The 16,565-nt window shown below is 39.6% G+C and overlaps 1 long non-coding RNA gene across 3 annotated transcripts in view; it reads left to right on the forward strand.

Annotated features, from left to right (window-relative positions):
- Positions 1 to 16,565, forward strand: part of LOC140620910 (uncharacterized) — a 34,711-nt gene that overhangs the window by 5,601 nt on the left and 12,545 nt on the right. The window contains exons 2-3 of one of the 3 annotated variants that reach the window (XR_012020672.1): positions 1,699 to 1,811; positions 2,260 to 2,383. This is a non-coding gene — a long non-coding RNA (uncharacterized lncRNA). Of the gene's footprint in view, positions 1 to 1,215; positions 1,812 to 2,259; positions 2,384 to 16,565 lie in introns of those variants that run through there. The other 2 variants (XR_012020671.1, XR_012020670.1) reach the window with 2 other exon arrangements.

A 16,565-nucleotide genomic window follows, 5' to 3' on the forward strand; every position in this document is an offset into this window, starting at 1 on the left:
GTACGCATGTAGAAAACTTTGAAAACTATAAATATCATATGAATGTAAGATATTTTAGTATCTTTTTGGCTCATTCCAGGAGAAATGTACACCCATTACAGAAAAATCGGGAAATCTAGAAAGATTCAAAGGCAAAAAGAAAATTGTAAATAACACATCTTAGCTGTCTCTGCAGTCACTTTTCTTTGCATAGGTGTGCATATCTGTGACTTTAAAAACAAATACCTAGAGCACACCTGCATGCTGTTTTGTCGTCTACTTTTTTTCCCTAGCAATATGTCATGAACATTCCCCCGAGTCATTAGTTTGCTACAACATGGTTTTCCATGGCTGCAAAGTGTTCCATAGGAAGTTGTCGTTTTACCTTCAGAGCCCATTACTTCCTTCATCAGCAGGTTGAGAGTGAGTGGAGGGAAGTCCTCTACTGCTTCCCCTCCACCGCAGGATGTGCCAGCACATTCGAATTCACGGAGCCGGGCTCCTAGAACCCACTGCCTCAGTGCCCCCGAACAGACCGAAGGAGGAAGCCTCCCAGGGCACTCAGCTGATCCCACCTGTTTCTGTGCAATCGTATCTCCTGGCCCTGGAGCCAAGCCAAGCCCAGATGGCAACGTTGCCAGATTCACCAGTGATTACACATCGGCACTTGGCTCCCAGGGCTGAGTGGGTGGACTTCTCCAGGGAGTGACCGTCAAGCCCCCCCCCCACACCCGCCCTCAGCAACCCACCCCTATACCAGGCTACGTGGGGAAAAGTGTGCTTTCTTTGTTACTGGAAAACTTCACTGGACTTTCATATTTTCAAAGTTCAGGTGGCCTCGGACCCCCTGAGCGGCCCTCCTGCTGAATTGGTTTTCAGACTGTGCCACTTTAAACATGATTCAAGAAAAATTACCGGAGCCTCCACTCCATCTGTCTCTGGAAATGGTCTTTGTGCTTAGATCATTTGCCAGCGACACTCCATCTCCACAATTACCTCGGCTATTTTATCTTTATCTGTCCGGAACACTGAAGGGAAGCAGCAGATAACACCATCATTTAAGTGACTTGTTCAGCTTAAATACTTTTGCACCTCAGAGTGTGAAATACCCCACTGCTGCACTGGCCTTGCCCCAGGGATGAGCCCCTGCACTGTCAGTGGGTTTTAAGCATGATAAAGAGAGGCTGCTGACGGAAGAGTTTCATCATAATGGGGCTGCATCCTCAGGAGCGCAGTGATGGTACTGAACCCCTGTCACAGCTCAAATTGCTTCTCCGTGCTCCCTAATCCCCAGCTGGCCTTACAGCCAAGGCCAGTATCCTAATCCTCTAGCACCAGAGTGTCTTCTATGCAACTGGAAGTGTCTGCAGTGGATAAAGCTGAGGTGTGCCTGAGACATCAGGAGGAAAAAGCAAGGATCAGACAGGATGTTACCCTACCTGGTCCCTACACGTGTATCTTTTTACATATTTACTATATACACATACTATAGATGCCAAGAGGAAGAAAGATGCTACTGCGTGCCTCCTGCCTGCAGGGAGATAAAATATCAAAAGATAATGAACAAAACCAGGCAGTACATGCCAGGTTAATAAGAACAGCTAGCACTTACTGAGCTCTTACTGCGTGCCAGGCATTCTGCTAAACACTTCATCACATTTTCTTATTTACTCCTTGCAACTATCCTATGAGGTGTGCATGATGAGCCTCATTTTTCAGATGAAGACATTGAGCTGTGGTGAGATTAAACAACTTGCCCAACGTCACACAAGCAGTGGTTGCAGCTGAAGCTTGCTGCTTTGCGAACAAGAAAGATGCTGCTGCTTCCAAAGGTAGCGTTATGAGAAAGGAGAGAGGGCACAGCCCCATTTCTTTTTTTTTTTTTAAGATTTTATTTATTTATTCATGAGAGATAGAGAGAGGCAGAGACATAGGCAGAGGGAGAAGCAGGCTTGCTCCCCACGGGGAGCCCGATGGCAGGACTCTATCCCAGGACCCTTGGGATCACGACCTGAGCCAAAGGCAGACACTCAACCACTGAGCCACTCAGGCACCCCGCACAGCCCCATTTCTAACAAAGCCAAACTATCTGCCCATTTCAAGTGTTAGGACCAGAGACTGACATGACCAGTGGGTGGTGAACACAGTTCTCCATCCACCCAGTTCTTCTCTAGAGACACATCCCTATATTTCATATCCAAGGTGTGGTCCTTCAGGGTTTCTTTCTTTGTTTCTATTCCTTTCTCCCTTAAAAATGAGATTCCATTCTTTCCACTCAAGGACAGAGTCAAACCCAGCAGGAATACCAGCTACAGGGACCAGGGGAGCATCCTGGCAGTCAAGCCAGGTCATGGATCAGAGGAACCAAAGACAGATATGATCTGAGAAGTCACATGAGTTCAAGGTAAGGAGGGATAAGGAAGAGCCCCAAACAGTATGGGACAAGCCACCTCAGATCTTGGCCCCAAAGGGAGAGAGTCAGTGCAGACATGAAACAAGGTGTGAGGTCTGGCTTAGGGTGTGAGCCCCAGTGCCAGGCGCTGAGACAAGACTGAATTTAAACATAATTTGAGAAATGACTGAGAAGCAGTAGTAGGGGAATGAGAACTGAGACAAGGAGAGGAGGGAAGCAAATACAGGGCATTAATAAGAAGTTTATCATTTGGGGCAATTGGGGCTCAGTTGAACTGGAGAACTCCAGGAGAAGATGTGGAACATACCTCAGAACTATCCCACCAAAGAGGCGAGAGAGCTGGGGTATTAGTCCACCAACACATTCAGAGAAAGAGTTGAGGGCTGCTTCCATGTGACAGGAGTCCCAGCCTTTCAGCCTGTCCCTGGTTGTGTATGCCAGGAGCATATGACAAGATTAGAGCCAGAACAAATAGGAACTGGGAGGGGAAGAGAATAAGAACACAGTGAAAGTCCTCATGCTATAGGGAACAGAAGGCCTATGAGCTCCTGAGGGCAGCCTGGCTAATGACCAGATGACACAGGGACAGGCAAGGCTGCGGATACAAGGGTAAGGGCTGAGCTGATGGGTAAGGGCTGAGCAGGCCCTGTGGACCTGCCCCCCACCCCTCAACCAGCCCCTTCCCTATACAAGGGATGAAATGGGCAACCAACATCCAGATCAGACCCTGAGAAATGAAAGTATCCCTTACAAGTCCTTGGTCCTCTTGCCACCTTCTAGCTCTCTCTGTACCCCGGCTCAGCTTTTCAGAGCCTCCATCCCCCATGTATTGATCCCTGGGCCAGGGCAAGGTGAGTTTGCTGAGGTGACACCTCCTCTCTGTCAGCCCAGACCTATGACCTGACTCTGTGACAGTGGCCCCAGAACTGTCACTCTGCAAATAACTGTGGCCAGGGCAAGAGAGGCAAAAGCCAACATAAGGATCTGAGACAGACATCTGTAATTGCACATTTGGAAAAACGCAAACCTTTAAGCAGAAGCTCTACTTCAATTTTCTCACTTTGTTCCTCCTTAACCTCAGACTGAGGGGGGAATAAACCCTTTTTGATTTGTAGACTGAATTCTTTAAATAGCCAGCTTATCCTCTTTTAAATTTATTTTTTCCTTTTGCTTGGGGCAGTCACCAGGGGCCCAAAATGGGAATTTGGTACCTTGGTCAGATGGCTCAAATGTCAAAAGTTACTATAGGGGATATCATGCTACCAATCCATCTTTCCTGCTAATCCAAAAGTCAAATAAGTCCATGGAGGACTTTTTTTTCCCTAGAATTTCAGGCTCCCTGAGGACTAATTTCTCTGAAAGCTGCATTAAACTAATAGCACCATAAAAGGCCCATTGTGAGATGTAATTGGTTTGCAGGACTTTCCTATAAAAATAATAAAAAGACTGACAAAGGCAGTTTCCAAAGGTCAATTATCTTTGTGTTGCTTGAGTTGAATGGAGGTCAGTCCCAGAATTCCATTTTATAGGCATATTAATCAAAACTGGGCCTGCCCTACCCATCTGACCCTATCAGCTGTCAGAGAAGTCACAGGTTCCACCTTATGCTCATTGCCAAAAGGATGCTTTGGGCTCCTCTTCTCCCCAGATGAGATTGGCCCATCACCACTTTGAGAGCAGAGCTGGAAGCTGAAGTTTTTAAGGGAGGAAAAATGATACCCTGAACACAAAAAAGAAGAGGTAACTCAGTGAGTCAGGCAGGTGTGTGCCAGGCAGTGTGCTTAGAGATAAGGCCCTGTCCCCAAAGAGCTGAAGAAATACGTTAGTCATGATTCTAAGTTATATTTAACCAAAACCAACTAAAACTAGCTTCAGTAAAAGTGAAAATTTAGTTAGCTTACATAACGGAATTTTAAGGATGGCTACATCCAAGGGCTCAAAGAATGCCAACTCATTGATGACAGAAAGTTCTCATTATTCTATCTCTCTCATCTACTAATCAGTCATCTATCTATCTATCTATCTATCTATCTATCTATCATCTGCCTATCTATCTATCACCTATGATCTCTCCCTATCTCTGCACTACTAATTCCTACTCTCAGAAAAGCTCTCTGCCACATGGCAGGCAGGAAGGTATCCTTGTTGTCCATTTTCCCCAGTGAGCTACTTCACTATAAAGAGATTTTTTTCCTCCTAACGTTCACATATCAATTCCAGGAAAACAAAACAAAACAAAACTCTGGTTAGCCCTGTTTGGATCACATGCCCACCCCTGAACCAATCATTGAATCCATGAGGTTGCAATAATATGATTTCTCAGGTTGGGTCACATGCTCACCCCTGTGGCTAGGAGGTCTAGAGAGAGGGCATAACAACATATTTGACAACTAACCAGATCACATCAAGTAGAGAAAAAAGGGGGGTTCCCCTGATGGCAAGATGTTGGCAGACAAAATCCTGCCCACCCAAAGAAAACTATCCAACTTTGAAATGTACTCAACCAGTTAATTTAAGGTATCTTCATTCCAACTACTCTATTACTCTATTCATCTCTCCTTTCTCTCACCCATCCATCCATTTATCTGGCAAAAGAGTTAGTTTCATAGGAACAAGATCTTTTCCTTCTTGCCCCTGCTCAGAATAAAATTTTTTAAAAATTGCTATTTCCAGGGAGGGCCTAAGTCTCCAAAAGGATGAATTATCCTCAAGCTTTAGAGTGTCCAAAACTCAATAAGGATACACAAAAAAGTATGGAAGACTATACAACCAAATGTTAACATTGGTTATCTCTAAGTGGTGTGCGTGTGGCTCCTTTTTTAGTTTGTTTATCATGTTTTCCAAGCTTTCCGTAATGAAAATGTATTGCTTATATAATTTTTAAAAGGAAAAGGTAATGCTAAAAGCCTCTCAATCTCATTCCTCTGATTCTATGTGCACCAAGCAATCCTTTGAGGCTTAGACGAGTTTCCCAAGTCAACTTTGCTACAGAAGAGAAAATAGTCTAACCATCCAGAGCGCTCAATAGCTATGTCTTTCCATAATAATAGGACTCCATCATGCTAATTTATCAAGTCTTTCTTGAGTCTCAGACTGTTCACAAGATGCTGGCCCAACATCCAGCCTCTTCTTGGCAAAATCTGAAGGCAGCATCCAAAACCCTGGAGGATAAAAGTGTTTATCTTCTCACAATAGCCCCGTGGTGGCCAGCCACATTTGCTGCTGGCCACAGAGCCATTACTCATTAGTAGCTAAGTAAAAGACAGTGCACTTCCTATCATCTTCATGAGGGGGTAATCTTTTGATGCAATCAGCAATTGTCCACACTGAGCATTAAAGGAATGTGCCCTTCCTGTGAACAGCAGCAGAAATGTTCTAACTGGGGTCGGGGGCTCCATTAAGAGTCATCTCTGTGTTGGGAATAAAAGTGGAAATTATCAGACCTTTGAAATAGCTTAAGCTTAGATCTTAATATTTTGAATAGGATCAAAGTGCCTTGGTACAGTGCAGTACTTTTCATGGAGTGCTTTGTCACACAGGTATGGAAATACACATATATGCCAGCCAAAAGTATTTTAAACTTTTATACCCAGATCCATCTTAGAAGAAGTAGGGTTGCTGATCAAATAAGAAATACAATTTTTAAAGTATGTTGGTGTTTCTCAGATGTGAAACCATTAAATGATTGAACACCAAGCTACATATGTAATATTCACATGGGCTCTGAATCTGACATAATTCCTAAGGAAAACAACTGTCAGAAATAAATATTTAGGGATGCCTGGGTGGCTCAGCGGTTGAGCATCTGCCTTTGGCTCAGGGCATGATCCCAGAGTCCTGGGATCGAGTCCCACATAGGGCTTCCTGCATGGAGCCTACTTCTCCCTCTACCTATGTCTCTGTCTCTCTCATGAATAAATAAATAAAATTTTTTAAAAAGAAATAAGTATTTACTATTCACCCTCGTGATTTATACATATTTTTCAAGAAGTACCTTACAACCACCCTACAAGGTTTTAAAGGTGGGAAATCAGTGAATAATACTAGTGATTGGAAGAACCATAGTTTATCCAAGCCTATCTCAAGTCTGTCCTGTGCTCTTCTTCTTTCCGTGACACCAATGTGACCTTTCCAGCACCCCCCCACCCCCAGCTATACCTGCACATAGCGTGCACATCTGTGGGCACTGTGTGCATGATATGCTCGTGTAATTCCTGCATTGACTATATATTAATATGCAGGCAAGGATGCCAGCTGAGAATAACTCAAATGAAAAAGGGAAATAGATGGTAGAGTTAACTCTAAATGAGTAAAATCAATTTAACTTAAAGAGTCCTTCTTCCATTGCATAGAAAGTGGCAGCTGAGCAATGGGTTCTGGACAAGCTTGGCCATTTCTGGCTTAAATACGACCTCTTCAGAGGAAATTTCCTGAAGTGTCAGGTGGGCATAATTCTAAAATGTAATGCTAAACGTCAGCAGGGAAATAACCCTACTGGTCATAAATCCCATAAAGAAATAATAAAAATGTCTCTGACTAGATAACAGCATGACATGCCAATGTTCCAGAAAGACAAACATAAACATAAGTTGCTGCCTACTTTAAAAAAGAAGTGCTAGTGACAAATTCACTTTAGCTGCTTTGCGGGGTCCTTGCTATTAGTGCCTGCAAAGTTACAGGGCCCCAGGGTCTGATCTCAGATACTGTCTTCCAGAAGGGGTGCTAGCCAAACTGGGTTTATTTCTTCTAAAGCTAAGACTGGGGAAAGTACAAATCTTTCTTTAGAGGTTTATAGAAAACAAGACTGGCTTATTCCGAGGATGGCTTTTTTTTTGTTGTCGTTCTTTATAATAACAAGAGGATTTGGATACACACTTGGGTTCATGAAGTATAAATCCTGCTTAAATCTATAGAAGTTAAGAAGATGTGTGGTGGCTCCGTGGAGCAGGAAGCAGCATCTGTGTCAAATCGTACTGAGCAATGTTCTTTGTTGTCGTGAGGTATTGATAAATCCCTGGGTCTTCAACAAGGGGAGTCAGGAATAGGAAACTCATTTCAAATCATATCTCAGGTAGGCGTCTGAGTCAAAATAAGATGAAAGTCATTAATTTTTTTTCTATTAAGCCACCAAGCACAAGTGGAATAGTTCTCTCCTTTCCTTCTTTCAACTGAATTCTGTTAAGAACAAGGGCCAAGACTCCTGTTCTAAATCTTCAGAGAATGACACAGAATTGTTCTTTTCCTTTTTCCTTAGCAAAACAACAAGGTGTGAACAAAACTGTCACTTAACATGGTAATTAATACAGGGAGGTATAATTAGCTGCCACAAGCATTTCTTTCTCGTCTCAGATACCACCGATGCCAAGGAGATTAATGTCTATATCACCGTTAGGGTAATAAGCCCACCTGATGGATAGGTGTGCTCTGCTTCTCTTGATTTAGTAACACCACGTCCCAAATTAATTTCTGAGTGATTTCTTCATAGATGAAAAGAGTCACAGAGGCAAAACGCTTCCTCAGGCAAATCTTCACATCTGTAAACATAAACAGCCTTATAACAAACCACATAAACGTGGGTAACTGCAACTCAGGGCAAAGCCAAAACAATCTCTAATGATAACAAACTAGTGAGTACCCCCCTCTTTAACCACCTAAACCAAAGCCACTCTTGCCGTCACACTGCATAAGACGGTACAACAACAACAAAAAAGATTAAAACACTATCTTTGGCATGCTGTGTTTAGATGAGGTTGTGCAAATTATTTATACTACATCTGGCTTTCCTTTTATTTCAAGAAAGCCAACGCTGTTCAATCGGAAAATAAAATCCAGCATGCAGCTTGCCTAGTGATAAGCATGCTGCTCCTTTAACTGGATCATTTCATCACGTCCTCAACCCTCTTTGTCCATCTACAACAAAGCACAATCTGCTGCTGGTTCCTTTACCTTGTGCCACTACCCTATTTTCTCCCTAGGTCTCTGTCCTGCTCACCATCCCCTGTAGCTCATACATGTAGCTTTTGCTTCCCATATTTTTTAAGCAAGCTCTATATCCTGAGATCAAGTCACATGCTCTACTAACTGACCAAGCCAGGTGCCCATATTTTTTTTAATGATTAGGAGTTTTAACGTGGTCTTCCCTGTATTACCAGTTATAAGGTAGAATACTTATTTATGAGTAAAATTTCCATTCCATCAACTTTATTAATTCTTCAGGAAAACAGGGTTGCATAATATTTGAGTTGTGCTTCTTCCAGTGTCCCTGCTCCAAATGTTCTCCAGTGCACAAATCCTCTCTTTGATAGCCCTGAGTCATGATCTTCTCCCCCTTGCTAAAACACTTCAGGTGAAAAGAAAGTCAGTGCATTTGGGGCCACCTGCTACATTGCCACACTGCAAACACCTGCATCCTATGCTGCCTTACATTCACTGGAGTCTGTCTCCTACAGCTTGGGTGGTTGACTCTGGTTCCATTCTCAGGAGCTCCATAGATTATGTCAACTCCTCTTCTATCCTGGTAACCCCTCAATCAACTAGAGACAGCAACTTGGTCTCTCATAGCAGGGTGTTTGGCTCAGACAGCTGAAAAAGCCAAAAATCACACTAGGTAGCTATGTGGGACCTTGGGGAACCAGAAAGAAAATCATCCAAGGGGATCTGCAGTGACTTGGCACCACATGACCTTTGGCATAAGTAAATGAAATTTACTGGTACCAAATCTTTCAAATTTCCAAGAGAAGTATGAAATCTGTATTTTTATGTGAGATTTCCCAGTTTTCCCAATTTTTAAAAGTTGACAACCAAAAGAAGAAATTATTTCAAATACCATGCAGGCCAAATGAAACACATATGAGAGCCAGATCCAAACTACAGAACACAAGTTGCAATCACTTCTCTAAAATGTTCTCTTCTCCGAATTAAGCATATGGAGGTTTGAACGACAATGGCAAATGTCGTCTGGTATCCCTTTTTATTTTTGTTGTACACACTGGCCTCCAGAAATGATTAAGTGTCTTGCTGAGCACATTTATTTGCGGCTACCTGGAGGTTTGTTGTTTGTTTGCTTGTTTGTTTGTTTGTTTTTAACTATTTCAAACAAACTAATCCCTCAAGCAAGCCTGTCTGCATAAATACAAGTTCGATGGCTTTAAGTTATTTAGATAATTAGCCAACATCACTCATCATCCATTCATGTGTGGCCTTAGGATGTTCATTTAACCTCCCTGTGCCTCAATTTCCTCATCTGAAAACTGGGACAAATGTATTTTTCTTGGTAGAATTTAATTATTACCATCCCTTCACAGGTTGAGGTTGCATTAGAATTAGTGACTCTCTTCCAAAGAACAGTGTGGAAAGAGAAAAATGGTAATTTCATGGTAGAGAAACCTGGCAAACACTACCTTAACCAAATGATAAAGGTGAACATTGCCAGTGATGCCATGCGGCTATCATGTATCACATGATATGAGGAGATTAGAAGGGCACTGCACCTCTATGGTACTCTTCTTCAAAAACCATAATTCCCATCTAATCATAAGAAAAATATTAGATAACTTCATATTGGAGGACATCTATGGAATCGTGATTAAAGAGGAGGAAGTAGTCAGTTAGAGCAAATGTTGTTGAGAGACTATTTGAGATTAGGACAGGAAAAGTTTGCTGATTTGACTGTTTCCAGAGGTGTGGCTGGAGACTGAAATTTGATTGGATTTAAGCATTGAAGGGTTGAAGAGTAAGTGGAACCAAGGATAGATAATGGGTTCAGATAGATTTTCTGGAAAATAAAGAAGAGAAATTGTGATACAAGCTAAAGGAAGATGCAAAATCAAGTAGAACTGTTTGTTGGTTTTTGATGGGCCATGCTGGTAACTATAAGTTGTTGAGATGTCCTATAGAGTAGAACAGATCAATGATGTAGTAGAGACATAATAAAACTTCCTGAAACAGCAAGTCCTTGAGGAAGTAAGGAGGTGGATCCAGAGCACAAGAAGAGAGGCTGGCCTTGGTTGAAGTGGAGATATTTCTTATCTCTTAACAGGAGAGAACTAATGGCAGGTAAAATTCCAAGCAGATGTCTAGGTTTGTTGGTGGAAAGATTATGGCTTCTATAGTCTCAGTTAAGTAGGCAATCCATGAGTTTAAAGTAAGAAGGTAAGGAATAAGGGAAGGGAGTAAAAAGAAGGCAATGGGTGCACACATAGATAGGATCCTTGCCAGGCCATTGCAGCAGAGAGAGAGAGGATATGGGTTCCTCTCCCAAAGACACTGGGGTGTGGCCTGGGTTCTTAAAAGCCTTTGTGATGGCAGCTATTACAATTATTGTTACACTTAATAAGTTCCCATGCATCATCACAATGGGAAGGAGGAAAAGAAATTGTCTTTGTTTAAATAGAACAGTGTTATTATGGAACTAGAGGAAAGAGCTCCTGGCATTCTGTCTCAGATTAAGTGTAAGAAAGGCTAATCACTTATGTAAAAGAGACAGAATTGGCACAATACACTTTAATAGCCATTCAATCTTCTAATACCTATTTAAAGAGCATAATAGAAGACTTCACAATCCAGGGAGGATTCTTGACCATATCCATTCAGGCAGTAGTTAAGCAGTTTTCACAATGTTTATTATCCATTCACCTGACCACATAGAACAATATTTTAAAACTCTCCAAGTTGTTATTAGGGCAAGGACATGATTTTCAGATAATAAAAATTAAAGCTGGTATTTATTGAGCACTTACTATGTGCCAGGCACCTTGCAAATATCACATGTGGTCTCCTGTAATCCTCATAATAATTCTGAAATGGATTATTATCCCCATTTTGCAAATGAGAGTTCAAAGGCTGCAGAGGTTACTTAACCTGCCTAAGATCAAAAACCTATACTTGGAAGAATATGAATTCAAATTAAAAATCTGTCTGGTCCCAAAATCTGTGCCCTTTTAACCACTATGCCATCTTGTCTACTTACAAGATTCCATAAGACATAAAAGGGAACAAGGTTATGGGCCAAAAATGGAGGAATCAACCTTATAGAAAAGTAGACATGTTCTCTTGTTTGATAGAATAAAAGAGAGAACAGGTATCTGGGGGAAAGGATGTAAAGGAATTGAGAAGTAAAAAGAAAACACAAAAATTCTAAAGTTTACACGGACACTTTTATATTTCCTAAAGTACTTGGCACAATAAGTTATATACAATAGAAACTTAAAACATACTGTTGACTCAACATACTTTAAATTGTCATTTTTTCACTAAATGAGAAATTTTAATGGAAATAGTTGATTTGCCAAAGGGCCCACATTGTGAAAGCTTCTGTCCATCTCAAAAATTTTCATATTTATTGCAATCATATTGTTTGTACAAATAGCTTAGAAAACATGAGTACTAGAAGGAAAGAAGGAAGTCAGGGAATGAGGAAGGGAAGGATCATTCTTCTGACCAATAAAAAGCCAGCTAATAAGTGGAGAAGGAATAATAGAATAAGAATATCACTATTTGGCAATATTAATATTTTGCCAATATTAATAATTGCTGTTGATTAAGAAAGAATCATCAATGGTGCTAAAACTAGTAGGTACAGTTTAAAGAGGAATAGAATAGGGATCCCTGGGTGGCGCAGCGGTTTGGCGCCTGCCTTTGGCCCAGGGCGCGATCCTGGAGACCCGGGATCGAATCCCACGTCGGGCTCCCGGTGCATGGAGCCTGCTTCTCCCTCTGCCTGTGTCTCTGCCTCTCTCTCTCTCTCTGTGACTATCACAAATAAATAAAAATTTAAAAAAAAAAAAAAAAAAAAAAAAAAATAAAGAGGAATAGAATATTAACATAGTCTCAAATTATTTACTACTAGATATTTATTAGTTATAAGAGTTGAAGAGTAAATTTACAGTGGAGAAACATGGTGATGCCATCTTAAAGCAAACTCAAACTTAATATGGTCGGAAATGAGATCAATCATCTGCCTTCCGATCTGTCGCATTGAGAAGAATTCAGCATAACTTCTGTGACATTCTGGACAAAAGTATATGACCTAAATGTAGCCATAAGAAAACATTAAACATGGGGCATCTGAGTGGCACAGTCAGTTGGGCATCTGACTCTTGAGAAGAGAGTCAGGTCATGACCTCAGGGTTATGAGATCAAGCCCCTCATCAGGTTCTGCACTCAGGTAGAGTACAGAGTGCTTGAGTTTCTCTCTCCCTCTTCCTCTGTTCCTCCCTTCTCCTCTCAACTAAATAAATAAATCTTAAAAAAAAAAGAAAACATTAAACAAAATCAAATTGAGTTTGAAAAATAATCGTTAGTGCCATGAAATACAAAGACTAAAGATCTCTTCTACATTAAAAGGAGTTTAAAGAGATATGATATTGAATTTTCATTTGCTATAAAGAATATAAATGAGGCAACTTACAAAAATCTCTCAATAAAGTCTATGGATTAAAAAATAGTGTTATATCAGTTTAATTTTTGAGTTTGATTTTTATTGGAGTTATGTAATAGAGTTCCTCATTTTTAGAAAATACACTGACATATTTGGGAATAAAGAGACATAATCTCTACAGTTTACTCTTCAATGGTTCAGAAAAAAACATAAATAGATAAATAAAGTGAGTATAATAAAAATTGGATAATCTGGGTGAATGATATCAATGAATTTTTTGCACTATTCTCGCAACTTTTCTCTAAGTATTAAAATAAAAAATTGAAAAAAAATAAAAATTAAAATAAAATAAAATAAAATAAAATAAAAAATTGTTTGAATAGCCCTCTAGTAATCCACATGCAATTTACCTACCAAAACAATCTTGCCCACTTTTAAAAGCAAGACACTAAACTCTAGACACTCAATAGGGGAACACATTATGTAGCAACTAATAAAAAATTACCAGATATGCAGGGGCACCTGGGTGGCTCAGTCAGTTAAGCGTCTGCCTTTGGCTCAGGTCATGATCCCAGGGTCCTGAGATAAAGCCCTGCATTGGGCTCCCCTCCACAGAGAGCCTGCTTCTCCCTCTCCCTCTGCTTCTCCCCATCCTGCTCATTCTCTCTCTCTCTCTCTCTCTCTCTTTCTCTCTCTCAAATAAACAAATAAATAATAAAATCTTCAAAATATTATCTGATATGCAAAGATGCAGGAAAATGTGACCCAAACCAGGAGAGAATTTAGTCAATAGAAAAAGTCACAAATTACAGCAATGATATATTATAGACAAGAATTTCAAAATGGTTATGATAAATATGCTCACGGATGTAAAGGAAGCATGAACATAAAAAGGAGAGAGAGGGAAGATATAAAAATAACCAAATGAAACTTTTAAAGCTGAAAAATACAATATCTAAAACAATAAATTTATTAAACATTGTTTAACCACAGAATAAGAACTGCACAAGGAAATATTAGTAAAACTTAAGACATTGCAAAGGAAACTATCCAAAGTGAATAACAAAATAAAAAGGAGGGAAAATAGAGAATTTAATGCCTACTCAATACTATCAAACTAATATAAAAATAATAATAATCCCAGATAGAGTGTTTCCAAAAATATCTGAGAAATAATGACCAATTTTTTTCAAATTTTATGAAAACTATAGCCTATAGATCCAAGAATCTCAATAGCCTCCAAGCAGGATAAACATAAAGAAAACCACAGCAAAACACATCATAATCAAATCCTAAAAATCAATTATAAAGACAAATTTTGTAAATCAAAAGACATAGTACATTCAGGGAAGCAAAGATAAAAATATTTGCAGTCTAATAAAAAATAATACAAACCAGAAAACAATTTAGCAACAAGCAAAGGGGGAAGTTGGCAAAAGGATACAAACTTTCACTTATAAAGTGAGTAAGTTCTAAGAATCTAATGTATAACATGGTGAGTGTAATTGATAACAAAGTATTATATAATTGAAATTTACTGAGAGTAGAACTTATATGTTCTTATTCCCTCCAAAAAATAAAAGGCAAATATATTAGGTGATAGATATGTCAATTAACTTAATGGGGGGAATCCCTTCACAATGTATACATGTCAAATCACCATGTTACATACTTTAAATATCTTACAATTTTATTTGTCAATTATACCTCAATAAAGCTGAAAAAAAACCTCAGTACAAAGCAAACAGGAAAAGAGAAACAATGAACAGATGAGACAAATACAGAGTGAATAGTAAGATGATAGACCTAAACAATATTGATAAATGCATTAAATTTAACAGGTCTAATTCCTCCAATTAAAAGGGCAAGATTGCCACACTGAACTTGAAAAAAACAATATCCCACTATATTTTATCTAAAATGACCATTTCCCAAAAGGATAGCAATACCTTAAAAGTAAAGGATATGGGGGTGCCCGAGTAGTGCAGTCACTTGAGCATCTGACTTGGTTTCAGCTCAGGTTGTGATCTCATTGTTGCGAGATCAAGTCCCACATCACACTCTGCACTCAGCACAGGATCTGCTTGAGATTCTCTCTCCCTTTCTCTCTCTCCCTCCTGCTTGTGCTCTCTCTCTCTCTCTCTCTAAAATAAATAAATCATTTTTAAATCCTTTTTTTCCTTTTTTAAAAAAGGAAAATGATAGAAAAGCTATAATATGAAAACACTATGAATAATAAAGCTGGAGTGACTATATTAATACTAGACAAGGTAGACTTCTAGACAAGCAATATTACCATAAATAGAGATATTTCATAATAAAAAGGTCAATTTTTCAAGAAGACATAATCTTAGGGGCACTTGGGTGGCTCAGTTGGTTAAGCATCTGCCTTTGGCTCAGGGCATGATCTCGGGGTCCTGGGATAGGGTCCCACGTCAGGCTCCCTGCTCAGTGGGGAGCTACTTCTCCCTCTCCCTCTTTCTTGTGCTCTCTCTTTCTCTCTCTCTCTCACACACACAAACAAATAAAACCTTTAAAAAAAAAAAGACATAATCCTAAATATTTATGCAGTGTTTAAAGCTTCAGAATCCAGTCAGCAAAAACTAACAGTGAGAGGATAGACAAAGCCACAATCACATTTGGAGATTTGACACTCCACTCTGAGTAATCAATAAAACAAATAAGAAAATCAATAAAAATTTAGGCTAGCAACAACTTGACCTAATTGACATTTATACAGCATTCCATCCAACAGAAGCAAAACACATTCTTTTCTAGTGCACATAGAACAAGAACCAAGGGATCCCTGGGTGGCGCAGCGGTTTGGCGCCTGCCTTTGGCCCAGGGCGCGATCCTGGAGACCTGAGATCGATTCCCACGTCGGGCTCCCGGTGCATGGAGCCTGCTTCTCCCTCTGCCTGTGTCTCTGCCTCTCTCTCTCTCTGTGACTATCATAAATAAATAAATAAATAAATAAATAAAAAATTATAAAAAAAAAAAAAAAAAAGAACAAGAACCAAGATAATCCATATTCTGGACCATTAATATGAAATAATTCAAAGTATACAGGATGGTAGGGGATTGGTCAAAATAGGTCATAGGATTAAGGAGTGCACTTGTCATGATGAGCACTGGGTGATGTATGAAATTGTTGAATTACTGTATTGTACACCTGAAATTAATATAACACTGTATGTTAACTATATAGGAATTAAAATAAAATAATTCAATTAAATAAAGTATACAGGACATGTTCTTTGATGACAACAGAATTAAATTAAAAATCAGTAACAAAAAGCTATCTGGAAAAGCACCTAAATGTTTTCAAATATAAAAACATGATTCTAGGGGATCCCTGGGTGGCTCAGCGGTTTAGCACCTGCCTTTGGCCCAGGGCATGATCCTGGAGTCTGGTGTTCGAGTCCACATCAGGCTCCCTGCATGGAGCCTGCTTCTCCCTCTGCCTGTGTCTCTGCCTCTCTCTCTTTCTCTCTGTGTCTCTCATGAATAAATAAATAAATAAAATCTTTTTTTTTAAATTCCCATGCCCAGGATGGAATAGGAAACCTTTGTTTAGATCTTAGCCATGTAAAATAACATTTTGAACAATTTTAGGTCAATAAATTCAACAACTTATATGAAATACACAAATTCCTTGAAAGACAAATTATAAAAAGTGACACAAGATAAAACAGAAAAACTGAATAGCTTTATATCTATTTAAAACCTTCAAACAAGAAAAATTATAATTTCACAATGGCTTTACTGGCAAATTATATTACATATTTAAGGAAG

This window comes from Canis lupus, chromosome 29, assembly GCF_048164855.1.
Source record: "Canis lupus baileyi chromosome 29, mCanLup2.hap1, whole genome shotgun sequence".
Classification (NCBI taxonomy): Eukaryota; Metazoa; Chordata; class Mammalia; order Carnivora; family Canidae; genus Canis; species Canis lupus.